This window comes from Papilio polytes, unplaced genomic scaffold, assembly GCF_000836215.1.
Source record: "Papilio polytes unplaced genomic scaffold, Ppol_1.0 DF824080.1, whole genome shotgun sequence".
In the NCBI taxonomy this organism is placed as follows: domain Eukaryota; kingdom Metazoa; phylum Arthropoda; class Insecta; order Lepidoptera; family Papilionidae; genus Papilio; species Papilio polytes.
In genome coordinates, this window is record NW_013525124.1 from 334,011 (window position 1) to 353,278 (window position 19,268).

The window sequence follows — 19,268 nt, forward strand, 5'->3', positions numbered from 1 at the left end:
CTAAACTGCTTAAGGCTTAATAATCTCCATGATTACCATAGATTTAGAGGATAGTCTTTTTTTTTTTATAACATAAGGTGGCAAACGAGCAAGCGGCCACCTGAATCCGCCAAAATAGCGAAGCGACCGCTGCCCATAGACATCCGCAATTGCAGATGCGTTGCCTACCCCTATCCAAAGGAGGAGGAGACGCACATAAAGAGGATATTTCCCCTTCCTATGCATCTCCTTCACCGTCAAATCCACTTCCTCTTTCCATCCTCTCCGTATAAGGGATGGCAAAGGGAAAGTGACTTAAATTAGGCCTCCGGCATCACTCTCATCAGACGAAACACGGAATTGCTTCCATTTCACGCCTGTCTTCTGTGTGGTCGTGGTATTACACCGGGCGTGCCGGCCCTGCAGTGCTAAGATGTTAAAGCGGGCTCTACCACTGCTAAAGAAGTCTACTAGTCTGGAAGAACACAGACTACTTTTTTTTTAATCCCACGCTAAGTCACTGGCGACAGTTTGTACAAAGTACTGCCTTTACTATCTTAAAAAAGAGATAACAATGTTCATTTTGATATTCAAGCAATAACCACGGTTACGTAATCTAAAAGTAAAAACGGTATCAGTGTGAAAGGGACAACAAGATACATTAGGCATTCCACAAATAGGTATCGGGCCAATACAAGCCGCCCTATTAAGATAACTATAATGACCCGACCGGGCCAAACGCATAGTACGGTTCGTTTTACAAGACATGTAATTGTTAATGTTGTGTTTTATCTCAAAGGTCGAGATTGTCTTTGCTTCGTTAGTCAATACTTATTTAAATACTAGCTGGTCCCGTGCGGCTTCATCCGCATTGAATTATAAAAACTTTATAATTTACATTTGTCAACTTAATTGAAAATGTCAAAATTACCGTTACCATAATAACCTTGCTTCCTTAACATCGGCAGTTTTTTTTTTCAATTTATTTACCCCTTAAGTTTAATAGCGAGAAAATATATAGCCTAAAGCGTGTCGTAAGTGTAGGGCTTTTTATTAAAGAAAGAATTACTTAAAAATATACTGTGATTGCTGACACCCAACGCCACAAAATAATATGTTTACGCTTTATTATAATAGTATAGATAGTATAGAAGTTAATATAGATAATCATTGATTGTCTATTAAAACAGAAACATGCAAAAATATTTAATCACCAACAGATTGTATAACTTTTTATAGTAAAACTAGCTTTTGCACAACCACTAAGGGGCTTAGAGCCTACCCCAAATAATGGGTGCCTAGACCATTGTCACACACGCTGAACCACTGCGGGTTAACTTCACACATATCTTCGAATTGCTTAGCACATATACATAATGCATCACGATGTTTTCCTTCACCGTAAGAATATCAGCTAAATTATGTACAAATGAAATTAAAAAATCACATTAGAATGGCGGGATTCGAACCTAAGACCTGTAGTAAAATGGGCTACATTTTTTATTATTTTTTAATTGCACGGGGGCGAAGTAGCGAGCAACAGTTGGTTACATTAAAAATATCGCTTCAGTCGGCCGTAAGCTATAGTCTTAAATTATTTTCTCTTGAAGTTGTGGGACATCGGTATGAATGTCACCAACGTTTTATAAATAAAGGAAGCTTGATTTCTTGTATAGCACATATATTTCTTATATTATATAAAGGTACAATATACGTTACAGTCTAGAATAATATTCAACAGAGAGAAAGAAACCATGCTACCAATCTGACAGTTGTACCAAGCTTACTAAGATTCAAAATGTAACTGCCGATAGCGCTAGTTTAGAAATCGGTGCGAATGTGTCGCCACAAATTATTAATATGAAGATAATCAAACACATTATGTGTAATCACGATTTAATCTAAACAATTTAAATAGAAATTAAATTTAAATAATCTTAAGTTATACCATTTGTCTTTGAGTTCAACTCGTTCGCGTCTAATAGTTAAAAACTCGAACTATTAGTGGGTTCACATAATTTTCTAACACCAAATTGAGTACATGTATAAATAACATACATGGTAAGAAACATCCATCCATCCATTCCTATTTATAATCTATACTATTATAATAAAGCGTAAACACACACTTCTTTGTTGCCTAAGATGTCAGCAATCAACGCATATTTTGGAATAATTCTTTTTTAAACAAAAGCCTTACACTTACGTCACGCTTTGGACTATATATTTTCACGTCATTAAGCTTATAGGGTAAATATTTTGGATAAAATCCTAATGTGGGAAAGAGACCATAAGTTGCTGCCAATGACCATAAGTTGCTTCCTTGATGAAGCAAGGTTGTCATATGTCATTTAGACATTTGTAATTGATAATTCGACAAATGTGAACAATAAAATAAAATTTTCATAATTTTAGACAGAAGAAGTCGCACGGAAACAGCTAGTAGTAAAATAAAATAATACTGATAGTTTTTTTTTTTAAAAACATTAACTTGAAAAAATATTTACTGATATGTAAAAAATTAATTTACAAAGATAAATACAATATGTTAATTTAAATTCATCCATACATATAAATAAACTAGCTGCTCGCGTTAAAAACTATAAAAATTTTATTTTATTGTTTACATTTGTCAAATTCTCAATTGCAACTGTCATAATGACATGACATGACAAACTAGCAATCATTCTTTCTTGATGTTGGCAGCAACTTATGGTCTCTTTCCCACATTAGGATTTTTTATCCAGAATATTTACCCCCTAATGGCGTAAAAATATATAGCCTAAAGCATGACGTAAGTGTAGGGCTTTTTATTAAAAAAATAATTATTTAAAATTATGCTGTAATTGCTGACATCTTAGGCAAGAAAGAAGTGTGTGTTTACACTTTATTATAATAGTATAGATACAGATAGAAGTTTAGATTATTCCTGTCCATTTACCAAGCCATGTTCCATCTAATCTCTGAAACACAATTTAAATAGAACCTTCAAAAATAGTAACTAATATAGAGTAACATAGGCTTTTTTACACTGCCTTTTGCCTGACAATACATATACGGATTCAAAAAAAATAAGTTAAGTCTGTGTTCTTCCAGACTATTCTATATCTGAGATTCATGAAGATATGTTAATCCATTCCAGAGATACCTCCTAAAACATCCCTCTACTCATATGATCATTTGCATTTGAAATACTTATTGTACACTTGCTTTCGCACGCGACTCCGTCCACGTAGAATTAAAAAAACCAAAAGCAAGTAGTCTACATGTGCTTCCAGACTATCATTTACATCTATACCAAATTACATCAAGATCCATTCAACTTTAGGCTACAAAACAAACATTCGTCCATCTAAATTTTCACATTTTTATTAGTAAGATATTTTAATTGCATAATTTTCAAATTTAATCCCACACAAAGTCACAGGCAGAAGTTAGTTGATTATAATATTATCTTATCTTTAATTCTATGTATTGTTTATGCATAATTTTTAGTGTTTAGATTACCGTATCTGTAATATTCATCAATACATTAACATGCATAATAATTACAATATTATAAGAGCCTGTCCCACTACTGGCTGATAGAGGCCCAGATAGCTTAAAAATGTAACTGTGAGAAAAGGAAACGAAATTCGATATTTCATCACATTTACACATTGGATTATTAACAGACAATTTACAATTTGGTGGGAAGAGCCCTAAATGTGATAATTTAAATGGATGGATGTTCATTACTATGTATGGAAGCTTAAACAGATCTAGATGGAACCTAGAATAAGGAAAGATTACAGTCTAATATAGTGTTAAAATTTATAAAACTAGTTTTAATTATTTTTGTAAATCAAATAATTTAAAAAAAAAAACATGATTGCATTAATCCTTATAAATGTCAACAGATAAATACAATTAGTTTTTTGGCCTTTTTTTGAGTATAAAAATGAGAAAACACTCAAATCCATTAGTATTAGATCTTACCAAATTTTAGCATATTAGTTGTTGCTCGCGACTTCGCCTTGTGAAATTAAAAATAACAAAAATCATAGCCTATGTTACTCACTAATAACATAGCTTTTTAACAGTGAAAGATTTTTTTTTAAATCAGTCCAGTAGTTTTTTAGTTATTATTGTATATAAAAATGTTAGCTTTCCTCATTATAATATTAGTACAGATTAGACCATTTAATTTACTTTTCTTTTTACATTTAAAATAGACTGTTACTAGAAACTTTGCTTGGACATAACAAATAAATCAACTTAAGGTATGTTCATAGACATCCCTTTGTCTATTAGAAATTACATCCAGATATATTCAACTGTTCAAGACATATATATTATCAATACATGCAAACCTTTTCATTCATATACAAGCTTTGTCCCAGGATCCCATCATTGCAACTAAAAAACATAGCCTATGTATTCCTTCAGACTGTATTCTCTATTTCAAATCAGCTGTTGCTCACTTTGTCTGTGTGGAATTAAAAAAAATATACCCTGTATACTCACAGATAAATTACCTTTCTAATGTGAAAGAATTTTTAAAATTGGTCCAGTAGTTTTTGAGTTATTTCAATACATACAAGAATAGAAATCTTTCCTCATTATAATATTAGTATTGATTTAAATAAAATTGTTTAGCTATTCTGGGGATACAACAAGCATTTATTTAAACTCTTTCATTTACATTTAAGATAAGATTATTTTAGTAAACCAAAATAATCCAACATTCGCATATAAAAAATATCTCAGAATGTTTTCATACTTTTTCGAAGTCAAATTTCTTCATTTGTTGTGAACTCAACTCTTATACTATTGTGCAAGCAAAAAGTTAAAAATAACAAACATTTTTGGTTTTTTTTAACCTTCTTTTTGACCGACTTCCCAAACGAAGGAGGTACTCAATTCGTCTGTATGTTTTTTTGTTTAACACTCTACCAATATATATTATAAAGAGAAAAGATTTGTATTTTTGTATGTATTGAAAAAACTTGCTTCCTTAATGTTGGCAGCAACTTATAGTCTCTTTCCCACATTAGGGTTTTTTATTCAAAACATTTACCCCCTAAGTTTAATTGCGTGAAAATATATAGCCTAAACTGTGACGTAAGTGTAGGGCTTTTAATTAAATAAAGAATTATTAAAAAATATGCTGTGATTGCTGTCATCTTAGGCAACAAAGAAGTGTGTGTTTACGCTTTATTACATTAGTATAGAGTATAGAAGTATAGATAAAGATGTTTGTGACTACTAAGAAATTAAAAATAGTATTGATAAATATAGTTATCTAAGGGTAATAATTTAGCTTTCTAATGGTGAAAGAATTTTTGATATTGGTCAAATAGTTTTTGAGTTTACGTGTTTCATACAAAAATACAAATCTTTCCTTATATTAGGATAAATAAACTAGAATAAATAAAATATAATCATGTATAAATTATTCTAAACTCCATTTTAATAAAACATTACTAAATCTTGTGATGTTATGTTAAAAATTTTCACACGATACATTTGTGGTAACTCATTTGAATATTTTAAAAAAATCTGTCAGATTAAAATATGTAATCCATTTCTTCTTTCAAATTTTATTCACAATTTCAGAGTTTGATGATAAGGGTTTCTTTTTATTTCAAGAAATATTAAAAAATAAATCACTAAGGTATTTTTTTAAATTAAAACTTTTGGAAGATTATTAATAAACATATTACCAGATTAGGCAGCGATAAAATCAGATAGACTTAACACATTTTGAGACATAAAATCCTTTGTAGAATAAATTTAAATAAATCTATACTAATGTTATCTATGCAAATTGCTACTTCTGTATATGGATTAATGAAAGTCATTGGGATTTTTTAATTCAACTGGTTTGGATTTGAGTTTCATTGCTAATTAACACTGTTTTTGGAAACTCCTGTTCAGATATAATTGCAGCAGTTTGACAGACAGAGTTCTCTAGTGGGGTCAAGTCCGGAGTACTTACGGGTACGTGCAGCCGCGGACGGATCCAGCAACAGACGGCTGGCCAGCCGACTTACGATCTCGGCTGCGTCGTCACCCGCCGCTTCGTCCCCCAGACATCCGTCACAACATAAAAACACAATTCAGCCGAATGATTTCACGCACGGAATGCACTAGACACAACTATTAGATAAACAAAACAGTTAAAACATGCACTGCAACAAACATTCCGAAAGTTGCACTCGACATCGACACCGTCTCGATACTCCCATCGAAGCACTAACCCATATTCGAGCGGCGTATTACCGTGTAATGAACGGAATTATTACCAATTTACGGCACCGCGCACGACGTCCGTTCGCCGCGAGAAAATACAAGTAAAACGTTTTTCGAAAGCGCCTAGACACTCGCATGCGGACCTTTCGAAAAAGTACAAAATACAGTCGCGCGCTAAATAGGAAAATCGATAAGGCCGCCGACCGATCGTTGGATCACAACTAGAATAATAATTTATCAAAAAATGTAATAAAAACGACATTATTTCTTGTGACGGTTTCGAGCTGTCAGATTTTTCTATGTGAAACGCGGCCGATTGGAGCGGCGCGCCGTGTTCACCTCGGCTCATAGACGAGCGCGGCGTTCCAACTCGGACGGGTTGCGATCGCGTGTCAAGCGATTATCAACTCTATCGACGTCGACGGCCACTAGACTTTCGTATTTGGCGCTAAGTTCGCGAAAAATGCGAAACGGATGCTAATCCGTTTGTAAAACTTACGACTGTCGGTGTTCAGTGAATTGGAAAATGTAAAATAATAAAATAGCAGATAGCGGAGCGGAGCGCGACGAGCGTACACAGAAACGCGACACCGCGACACACTGTTTTTGAAACATTTGCCTCGACTCGACGTCATTTTTGGCGTATTTTGAGTTGATCGCGTACGGGAAAACTCGAAACCGCTCGGCCATCAGAGAGGGATGGAAACTAACGCTCGCGAGCGAAAGTGAACTTTATAACCCTTCCTTATAGTACTTTATATATCTAACAATTGTACAGTAAAATGAATGAAGCCGTACTATTTTAAAGTTTTTTTTTAAATTCTATATGAACTATGCTAGAGATTGAAGTAGAAACGAAGGAACGGCTGTTTTTCTATGTAAGTCTGCGTTAGTGTGCGCTTCCCGCACCGTCATAATACGGATAAAAAAATGCATTTGTGGTTGTGGGCGATATTGTACATTACATAAAAATTGTATAGCTCGCTTTGGCTTTAGGAATCGATAATCTAAAAATTCATTTTATATTTTCGAACGAGTCATGTTCGTGTTCTTTCGTCGAGTTTGTTGACTGTTTCGAAACTGACTTCCCTAGAAAATTATATACGGTACGGCCTCAACTACTAGCACAGCAATTGACTGTGTCTAATAGATTGTGCAAGACTTATTACATTTATATCGTAGGTACTTTTAAATTATTGAAAGTTCTTAAATTATTGTTTTAAAAACAAATTCTTCGTACAACGTAGGCTTGAACAGTTTGAAATTCCATTCGGGAGTCAAATATCACTTTGAAAACATGATTCAGCAAATCATGTTGAATAAATAAAAAAAATAAAGTGGTAATTGCGAGTATGACGAATTACTAAGTCGGCTGTAATAATGCTTATTTGAATTCTACACTTGTATTATTTTTAGCGGTTAAATAAACATGGAATGGAAAATTTACGCGGTCTATTGACTTTGTAGATAGTCTTGTATGTTTTTAAAATGAAATATCTTCTTATCTTTTGAAAAAAATACTAGCACATGTGAATTGTTTGTTATAATTATTTATGAAATTGTGATGTTCACGTCTCCTTTTATCTTATCAATGTTATTTCAAAACGCAATTGTATGAACATTTATTTATTACATTAACATAAAATACTTTTGATGTTGTGAAACAGCTTAAAAATTGTACAAAATTATATTTATTACGTCATATAATAGTTTTGTCTTTCTCATAATTTTAATCATTTTTTTTTCGATGTTTTTAAATACATTCGTCTATTAAAATTATTCAGTCAGTCTTTTAAGGTTAGGTTATTTTTTTGCATGATCAAAACGCAAACATAAGCAACGCTAATATTGATATCAATCTGTAACTTATAAAATTTGGCGCGAAATTACAACAAATCGTTCAAATTATCACAAGTACAAATTGTACAAGTAAAAAATGAATTTTTTCTAGTTATTTAGATTGCAAACTATAGAAACTAAAGGCCTCGAATCGAGACCGCATTCCGCCATCTTGCGAAATGTGTGCATAAGACCATTTTCGAAAAATTACAACTGGAAAAAAGGCAACTAAAACTGTGTCAACTCTTGTTTTTCTTACTTTAAGTTTGATTTCCAAACGGTCGGATAGCGAAATCTATGCGGCCTGTGAATTGGAGTTTTTAATAGGGTGACCAACTTGTTAATATTTTAGCAGGAACTAAAGAGATTTAAATAAATGTTATAGATCGGACATTACGATCACGTCCTTCAACTTTTTAAAACATAATCTATATACTAATCTTATTAATATTATAAATGCGAAAGTTTAGATGGATGGATGTTTGTTAGAGTTTGTAGTCTAAACGGCTGAACAGATTCCTATAAAATTTGGTACAGATGTAAAGGATAGTATGGAATAACACATAGGCTACTCATTTTTGTTTGTTTAATACCACGCGCACGGAGTCGCGGGCGAAAGTTAGTTACTGTATATTTTTGAATAAAATTAATAAAAAGCCCTGCACTTACAAGCTATAGACTTTATATTTTCACGCTGTGTAACTTAAAGGGTGAATAATTATTAAAAAATGTAATCGAGAATGGGACAAAAACTACAAGCCAATAGCAGCAAAGAAGCAAGATTGCTATGGTAACGGTAATTGTTAGCCAATGTCAAAGGCCTTCGTTGCAATGTCTTTGTTGCGAATGAAGCCGCAAGGGAACAGCTAGTCTGACTCTTTGAGCTTTAGTACTGTAATTTTATTTTATTTCTAGACTAGCTGTTGCATGCGATTTCGTGCGCGCGGAATTAAAACGAAACTTGATTAGTAGCGTATGTGTATTTACAGACTTTATATCTACACTAAATTTCATCGAAATTCGTTCAGCTTTTTAAGCGAATTTCGAATTTATAATATTAGTAAGATTTACAATGGGGAATGCGCGAACTTCGATTAAAAGTAAAAAATAATCAGTAAACATGGCCACCCTAGTGCAATACAATCCGCGGCCGACGACTCCGGTATTTTCCCACCTTTCTCCGCAATTCTGTTCGTTTCATGTTATATTGCACTTAGATACTTAGTTACTTAGTTACTATTCTCTGTCTCCATACGGATTACTAGAATTGCTTTAAAATTGTTTCCTAAACTAAATATATACTACAGATAAATGGACTTAAATTTAAAAATGTGTATATTCCGAGTGCATTATATTCATATTTACAAAAAAAACCTTTTATTGTAACTTTTATCTGTCCGAATATCCGCGTTTGTTCCATGAAATCTCTGAAACCGCTGTACCTTCGTATTTTGACGTTTTTTTTTAATCTAGGCTTTTTTAACTTCTCGTCGTTGAAGTTGTTAACAAATAGGTTAAAAAGAAATTAATCTTACTAATATTATAAATGCGAAAGTTTAGATGGATGGATGTTTGTTAGAGTTTGTAGCCTAAACGACTAAAGGGATCTCGATGAAATTTGTCATAGATGGAAGAACACATAGGCTACTCTTACTTTTATTTTTAATTCCACGCGGACGGAGGCGCGGGCGGAAGCTAGTTTTTAATAAAATGATTTGAAGTTTTATAGAGAGTAGCTCCATCTATTAGAGAGAATAGACAACATTTGACGTTATCAAGACAGGTTATTTCATTAGCGAATAGTTTTCGCCCGCGACTCCGTCCGTATGAAATTAAAATATAAAACATAACCTATATTACTGATAATACGTTATCTATCACTATTTAATGTGAAAGAATTTTTGAAATCGCTCCAATAGATTTTAGTCTATTCATTACAAACAAACAAAGTTTTAATTTTATAATATTATTATATATTAAAAATAAAGACAATAATTCAGTATATATGATTACTCTTCTACACAATAAATTGATTAAATATTACCGAATTTAAATCATTATTATGAGAAATTGAAAATTTATATCGAAATACGATACTTATATTTTTGTCTCAATATAAATTAAGTATTATATGACAAGTCCATCATAAGACCTGTCGTATTGTATGGATCTGAATGCTGGGCCACCAAAGTTCCGGATGAAAGGAGATTGCATGTGGCTGAGATGCGTATGTTAAGATGGATGTGCGGTGTGACAAGATTGGATAAAGTTAAGAATGTGTAGATTAGAGGAAGTTTGAAAGTAGCGCCAGTGGTGGAGAAATTGAGAAGCAAAAGGTTAGCGTGGTATGGACATATTATGCGACGAAATGATGGGGACATAAACCAGAAAGTGTTGAGATTGAATGTGGATGGCTACAAAGGAAGAGGAAGACCGAAGAAAGTATGGATGGATTGTGTGAAGGAAGATATGCTTAAGAAAGGAGTGGATTCAGATATGACGGCTGATAGAGATGTATGGAAGAGCAGCACATACTGTGCCGACCCTCCATAAGGGTTAAGGGCAAGTGGATGATAAGGTGGCAAACGTGCAAGCCGCCACCTGAAGCCGCCAAAATGGCGAAGCGACCGCTGCCCATAGACATCCGCGATCGCACATGCGTTGCCTACCCTTATCCGATGGAGGAGACGCACATAAAGAGGATATTGCCCCATCGTAAGCTTCTCCTCCACCGTCAGATCCACTTCCCCTTCCCATCTTCTCCTTAAGAAAAGGGTGGTAAAGAGTAAGGGGCCTCCGGCACCACACTTATCAGACATGGAATTGCTTCCATTTCACGCCTGTCTTCTGTGTGGTCGTGGTATTACACCGGGCGTGCCGAACCTGCAGTGCTAAGATGTTAAAGCGGGCACTACCACTGCTTTGCTATTCAACTGTTTAGTTGCACAACTAAAAATCGAGTAGTGTGCACCATATGAGCTCATCGGAAAGCGAGACTAAGGTTTGTGATTAGTTTTGACACGAAGAAGCGAGCCTACAATTTTATCAAAGGCAACGCATCTGTTTTTCAGGTGTTGTGGATGTCTATAGGCGTTGTTGACCGCCTGTGTTCCCACTACTTGTTTACTACCTTCTCTAATAAAAAAACATCTTTGGATGCTCTAAGGATTTTTCTAGCAATGATGAGGTAGGCTTAATATTTTTCTGTTCAAAATAACGAGTAATCGTCTAACAGCCTTACAAATAAATGCGATATATAGTTAAACTTAGGAATAAACTAAGTATAAGCAAATATTAGTACAAATTTTACTTATACTCAGTTTATTCCTAAATATATTTATACCACGTTTGTTTGTAAGGTTGTAAATGTCTATGGACGTTAAACGATGAAATAAATTATTTCATATATTCAATCATACTTCATACTAATATTATAAACTAGCTTTCGTCCGCGACTCCGTCCTCGTGGAATTAAAAATAAACAAAAGTGAGTAGCCTATGTGTTCTTCCAGATTATCCTCTACGTCTATACTAAATTTCATCGAGATCTGTTCAGCCGTTTAGGCTACAAACTCTAACAAACATCCATTCATCCATCTAAACTTTCGCATTTATAATATTAAGTAAGATGTGAAAGTTTAGATGGATATTTGTTACAGTTTGTAGCCTAAACGGCTGAACGGATTCCGATAAAATTTGTTACAGATGTAGAGGATAGCCTGGTAGAACACATAGGCTATTCAATTTCTTTTTTTTTAATTCCACGGGGACAGAGTCGTAGGCGAAAGCTAGTAAATAAATATGTAACATTTTAACAAAATGCGTTGACGTGTGTCAATCTGTCAGATGTATTTACAAGTCGCATGTAAATGCGGCTACACGTAATTAGTGTTGAATTTTCTCAGTGGGAACAAGAACCAGTTGATTTAACTCAATTCTTACATTAGTTGAGTGATATCTTCCGCTTATAGTATAAATGTTGTTTTACAAGATTCAATTTAACAATTATCTATACATGTAATAAAATAGGAGTGTCTGTTTGTAATACCAAAGGAAAAATTTCGGGAAGGTGATGTATTTGAGTTGCTGATACCTCTCTAATTAACTGCTCCGGGTAATCTCCGAAACAGCAGCCGATTGTGACGGGACTAACACTGAAGGGGAGCTAACATAGACTGGCATGTATAGGCTACATTTTACTTTTAATATTGCGTGGACAAAGTCGCAGGCAATAGCTAGTAGCTAAAAACTTCGATGTGGCATTGTAGGTAGCAAGCAAGTCTCCACAGCGTTTTACATTATACGATAAGTTACTAAGTAACAGATTATCCGGCCCGGATGTACAGTGAGGGAAACTGGCGGTGTTCTACCTCAAAAGTTACAATCGTTTGAACTAGGGTTGTAACGGAACACCACCTACGCTTCCGCAAGTTCGGAACTTCCGCAAGAAATGATAATTCCACTTTCACTATGTTTTATGCGGAGTTATAAGGACAGCAGCATAAAGGACACCTAATCGCCCGAATCGTGTTATATACGTAAATTAACCTCCGACATAGGTAACGCATAAGAAATAAGAGTTATCATTTCTTGCGGAAGTTCCGTACTTGCGGATGCGGAGGTGGAGTTCCGTTACAACCCTAGTTACATACACACACACCGCGAATTTTCTCGACTGTACTGTAATGGAAACTCATCTACTTTGACGGACATTTGAAATCAATGCTAAAATGTCTTAATAGCTTGTATCCCGTTGGCTTTCACTGGTGTAACACCAATACATTTCTACATGGGCGTCGCCACTCGATGGTCTAGGGAGGGGCATGATGAAAATCGCGAGGTATTATATATCCGTTTTCTTATTACGAACGATTTAGAAGACGTTTTTGTAAGAAACTAGCCGTTGCTCGCGAATTCGTCCGCGTGAAATAAAAATTTAAAATATAGCCGTTACTCACCGATAACGTAGCGTTTTCATGGTGAAAGAATTTTTGAAAACGTCCCAGTAGTTTTTGAATTATTTCAATACATACAAAAATACAAATCATGCCTTTTTTAACATAAGTATACAACAACAAGGCGAGTTATTATAGGCATCTAAGGCCTGTCTCACCACTGGCTGATAGAGGCTCAGATAGCTTAAAATGACGTCACTGTTATACGGTAACAAAATCCGGTATTTCCACTACATATTTTACACGTTCGATTGTTATCAGACAATTTAAAATTTAGTGGGACAGTTTCTTGGTATTTTAAGACAATTTTAGAATCTCTGTTCGATAGATAACATAGGTTTAAACTTCGCGGCAGTACATAGATTATTGCGGGTAACCGGCCGAATTTTTATTCGCACACAAAGGAGGGTAGCTTCGAATCCCTCTCCGGTAGAATGGGCCTGCGGAGCGATGTTCGGGAGTCATATTCAAGCAGCCTAGCGGATCGGTTGCTCACAAAATGCGAGTTAAAAGGTCATCGGAATTGCTTGTCTATCAGACAAACGGGCGTGTTATTTTTGTTAGTGAACGGGGTCGATTTGAATAACGGTACATACGTGCATTTGCAGGCAGCATCGCTGGCGGCTATAGACTTGCAGTACGTGAGGAGAGCACCGAGCTGGTGAGTAAACTGTACCCTCCATCATCAATTCCGTTTTCAATTATGCATGCGTTTTAGAATAGATTATCAGTCCTCTTCTCCTGAAATTAAAACCTTCCAGATAATTCCTTGTCATAGATGTTGAAAATAAGTTTTGTTCTATATTCGTGAACATATTAAATTTTGTTTTGTTTATGGCCTAATAAAAATATCATTGTACTTCTGAATTTCGTGGAATTGCGTAGTTTGTTAGCATTGTTACATTTACCTATATCTATACTATTATAATAAAGCGTAAACACACACTTCTTTGTTGCCTAAGATGTCAGCAATTACACCATATTTTTAGATAATTATTTTTTTTTAATAAAAAGCTCTACACTTACTTCACGCTATAGGCTGTATATTTTCATGCTATTAAACTCAGGAGGTAAATATTTTTGATAAAAACCTTAATTTGGGAAAGAGACCATAAGTTGCTGCCAACATCAAGGAAGCAAGATTGCCATGGTTTGTCATGTCATGTCATTTTGACATTTACAATTGATAATTTGACAAATGTAAACAATAAATAAAATTTTTATAATTTCATGCGGATGAAGCCGCACGAGAACAGCTACTTCTATAATAAAATTCGAATGATAACAAAATGTCATTTTTATTGAATACTGGAAATATTTAAAAATATATGCCATAAAACTGAAGTATTTATTTCATTATAATATAGTATTTCAAATACATTTTAAGGTTAAATGTCAACCCTTTTATATCGAGACGATAAACATATACACGTAAATAACTAAACAGTAGTTAATTAGTTATATTTTTGTGAAATAAAACGTGTCTAACGGGCTTTAGTAAATTTTAAATTTAAATTTATTTTCGTGAAAAAAAACTTTTATTACCTTTTCGGCCCACCAAGTATATCGTATCTACGATGTCATCTAAGTCTATAAAAACATCAAATAATCTTTTTAATGTGATAATAATTAACTCAAATTAACTTCAAAATGAATAATGAGATAACCTAAAAACATTTTTTTATTATTTATTTTCATCAATTTTCGAATATTGTTCGAAATTCAAATTACATAATTTTTAACTCCAAATCATAGATTAACTAAAAATAGAAACGTCTTTTGTAAATATTTTAAACGCAGAATAAAAAAATGAATCCATAGACAATAACATTGTCAGTCATTTAAATGTAATATAATTTCTCATTTTTCTAAATACATCTTTAGAGATATAAAGATGATCACAATTTCCCTTTTCTATGTGTCCATTGGAAGGTTTTCATATAAAAAACATTTAAAAGCGACAAATTGAAGTATACAGAACGTTAAGCCCACTACTCTCAGTTCTGTTTTTGATCGACTTCCCAAAAGGAGGTACACAATTCGTCTGTATGTTTTTTTATGTGTTACGGCATAACTCCGCCGCTAGTGGACCGATTTTGATAATTCTTTTTTTATCCGAAAGGTAGTGCTTGCAGGTGGGTCCCATTTTTTGTTTGATTTTTTGTGTAGGTAAAATGTTAACTGTCAGTTGAACTGCATAGATAAATATTGTCAGAACTGATCGTCTGTAGCAGGCTTTATTTAAATTACATATCAGTAAAACAGATATAAATAAAAAAATACTTACTTTAAATCTACTCAGTTACGAAAATAATTACATATATCTGTTAAAATTTATTCACTGAAGTCATTTGTTCGCACATATTTATTTGCAACGCATAAATATGAATAAAAGAGTAACTATAAAAAACTTCTCAAATCTTATTATCGCATCTATGAATAAATAATCATTGACAGGAGAAGCGATTAGCCATAAATTATAGACGAGATTAAACATGGCTTCGTATTAAAGGCCTATAAATCTAGATTGAATATACGAAAAAAAAATTAAAACATCACAAAGACCTTCGAATCTCACGATTAAATTTGTATTAACATATTATTTTTTCACTAATTAAACAAGACCAATGTTAATTTACTAACAGGATTGTTGAAAAGCACATAGATTAGATAATAAAAAAAAACTCGAGCGTGTAACTAGCGAACCGCCTTCACACGGGTGGCAACACATGTAATTTTTTTTCTGTCATATCTACAAGCCTATAATAAGCTTAAAAATTATTGAAGCGATCAAAGATAATTAAAATGTTCTCTGGCATATATTTTAAAATCTATTTTGAGTGACATGAAAACTATGTTAAATAAAAAAAAGAAGGCAGATTAAGGCGGGAACGTCCATCTTTTAAAACTATCCTAAAATAGAAATCCAAGGGGTTAACTCCTGTAAAAATTCTTACGTATTTAGTAGATTTGTATAATTCCGCCGAAAACAATGATTAATTACTAACTGTTTACGTACGACTTCATCCGCATGAAATGATATTGTTTACTTTATTGTTTACATTTATCAAATTATCAATTGCAATGTCAAAATAACAAGACTTGATGACAAACCATGGCAACCTTGCTTCCTAGATGTTGGCAGCTTATAGTTTACGGTGCCTTTTCCACATTTAGGTTTTTTCCAATTTATTTATATTAATAGCGAGAAATATATAGCCTAAGGCGTGTTGTAAGTGTATGGCTTTTAATTAAAGAAAGAGTTATTGAAAAAATGTGCTGTGATTGCTGACATCCTACGCCACGAAGTAGTGTGTGTGTTTACGCTTTATTATTTATATTAGTATGGATTAAAGAAAAATAACTAAATATACATGCAGAGCCATGGCTCTCATCGACAACTTGAGTTGTCGTAATTAAAAACTTCCATACCCAAATGCAAATTAAAATTAAGAAAAATAATTTTTAAACTATGGATTTTGTATTCTATAGAATACAACAATCTAAAATATTGCATCTAAACGATCATATAAAAATGTCTGGCTGAAAGTTTTGCCTTTTTACTAAAAAAAAACAAAACATTTTAGAAATGTCATAAATTCCTGGCTAGATATTTTACGACCAGCATCGTACGAATTAATAAATTTGCCAGAAAATTCGGCGCGTTTTAAAATCAACAATGCTTAATTAATTTTTATCTAAGATTTTTATATACACTTAATAGTTAATGGCTATATAAATAAAGAATCTTTAATTGTCGTAATAAAAGTTTTGAACAACATTGTTTTTGGATATTGTAAAAAAGGTATTAATCAGTAATTTATAACATCCTTTTATTCGGGCAACACTAATTATGACGGTGCTTACGGAGGGACATTTCCCGCCCAATTTTGATAGGATATAACTGATTGTAATGTACTTTTATTTTTATTACAACATCCTGTTTACGAAAAAGTTTAAAGATACAAAATAAACATTTATTCTCAAAGATATTGAAATGCATTTTGAAATCGATTATGTTTCCTAAAAAGAACAAAAACCAAAAGTCCTCTTCCCCTTTTATTAAAAAACTAGCTGCAGCCCGCTACCTTGTCCACGCAATATTAAAATAAAAGTAGCCCATAATATGCCCGTCTATGTCACCTACCCTTTTGTGAAGTCCCGTTGTAACCCAAACAAACGCGGCTTGCGGATAGACAGACAGACAATTTTTTTAAATGCGATTATCGTTACCAGCAACGCAAATACATCATCTTTCCGAAAACTGGAATTTTTCTTTTGATATTACAAACCGACACTCCGATTTTATTATATGTATAGATAGATAGAATATAGAATAAATATAAGAGTTTAATATTAATCGAGTTTTAATGTCTAATTTGATTCTGGTGTAAGTTTGGCATAGATATGTGGTAAATGTCCTTTCTTTGCATCCTATTCTCTGTCGATTAAAGTTACGCAATCTGTAAATGGCGAACGTTAAAACGGCGGCCACTTCATTATTTTTGGCAAATTCAGTTGGCCGCTTCCTCGATTTCCAATTCATACAAAAAAAAAATTACGTGGCCATTGCCACTTGGCTTATATGGCCAGTATTATTGACATATTATTCTTTGATTAAGCCTGCTAAATTATAATCCATTTAGTTGTGCGAATAGTCGTAAATTTAGTTTTTTTTTTCTTATAAATAATACTTTAATTTTGAATATCGAATAATAATTACCAGGAATTGAAACTGGCTAAAAGTTCAGATTATGTAAAAAAATAAACATAAAAATTTGTTTTAGAGCATCAATAAACTTTTAAAAAATCATTAATAGGTTTTTTATTTTAATTTTAAAGAGCATTTGCTTTTACATGTTTAATAATTGTAAAATTGTATGTAATTTTGTTGTTTAATCTCTAATCTGCTGTCTGAAAAAGCGTATTGTGACGCCACTTGAATTTAAAAATAAATAAAAAAACATTTCGCCGCATTTAATAATGTGCCGATAAATTCAAAGATGGCTGACCTCTATGTAGATTAAATCTAACATATTCACTGACAAAATGATCGAACGCATTCACTAGAATTAAAATGCTCGATAATAAACATCCACAAAAACCATTATTAACACTGCTATGTTAATTAAATAGATTTAAAAGTTAATTTTGAATTAAATGGACTATCTGTGGTATGTGTAGGGCAATTGACAGACGTTATCCCGCGTCTATCGGCGACATTATCATTCAGAAATAACTTTGACGTCTGTCAACTGTTGGTGCCGCGGAAATGGAAAGGGAATGAAAGTAATGGGACGTTAATAGTCATGTGTGATTCAACTAAAATTGCCTGCGGATCAGATCACGAATCAGATCGGTAAACCGGCTCGCAGATCAGTTCAATTTGTACCTACGTAGTTATAATTTGAGAAAACTGTAAGTCCGGTCAGTTCAGAGCTCGTTAGCTTCTATAATAATTCCCGTTGAGCTTTGGCTGTTAATACTTTTTCAGCGTAACGGGCCGATATTGGCCTGACGCGGTACGTAAGCTGGTGCGGACGAAGAAAACTATATCCGTCTCGCTAGTGCGAAACGATTATCTCAGATTAACATTTGACATTACATTACATAAAATGTTTATGTTTTTGTTTCCATTATATTTGCACAATTATACCAGTTTAAACTATCCTAGTGCTGGTGGGTCTAGAAAGACCTGCCACGCACTGGCGCCGCAGCACCATCATCATCTTCCTCTTGCCCTTATCCCTTACGGAGGGTCGGCACAGTATGTGCTGCTCTTCCATATATCTCTATCAGCCATCATATCTGAATCCACTCCTTTCTTAAGCATATCCTCTTTCACACAATCCATCCATACTATCTTCGGTCTTCCTCTACCTTTGTAGCCATCCACATTCGATCTTAACACTTTCTCCTTTATGTCCCCATCGTTTCCTCGCATAACGCTAACCTTTTGCTTCTCAATTTCTCCGCAACAACAGTTGAAGGATTATGATTTTACGTGCCATAGTGTACGTGTTAATTTAGTTTGTTGAGCCGCAGCTCAACGCTTCAAGATTATGTGAGCTGATCTGTTGAATCGGATATACACACGCCTAGACGTCAGATTTAATCTACAAGGTGTCGAATTGCATTGGTTAAAGGTCGTATAGAATGGTGCATGAACATGGCTTGAACTATACAATAAAACACCTTATTCGGAATGGATTAATCGGAGTTTAATTTGGAAATAAGGATTAAGTTACGTAGTTTACGACA

At 33.6% G+C, this 19,268-nt stretch overlaps 1 protein-coding gene across 3 annotated transcripts in view; it reads right to left on the bottom strand.

Annotated features, from left to right (window-relative positions):
- The window catches only part of LOC106100050 (longitudinals lacking protein, isoforms H/M/V-like), an 84,562-nt gene extending 77,731 nt beyond the window's left edge, over positions 1-6,831 (bottom strand). The window contains exons 1-2 of one of the 3 annotated variants that reach the window (XM_013278786.1): positions 6,713-6,831; positions 5,960-6,356 (exon numbers count right to left, since the gene is read on the bottom strand). The gene's annotated coding sequence lies outside the window, so the exon portion shown is untranslated. Of the gene's footprint in view, positions 1-5,959; positions 6,685-6,712 lie in introns of those variants that run through there. The other 2 variants (XM_013278787.1, XM_013278785.1) reach the window with 2 other exon arrangements.
- Positions 6,832-19,268: the final 12,437 nt, after the last annotated feature.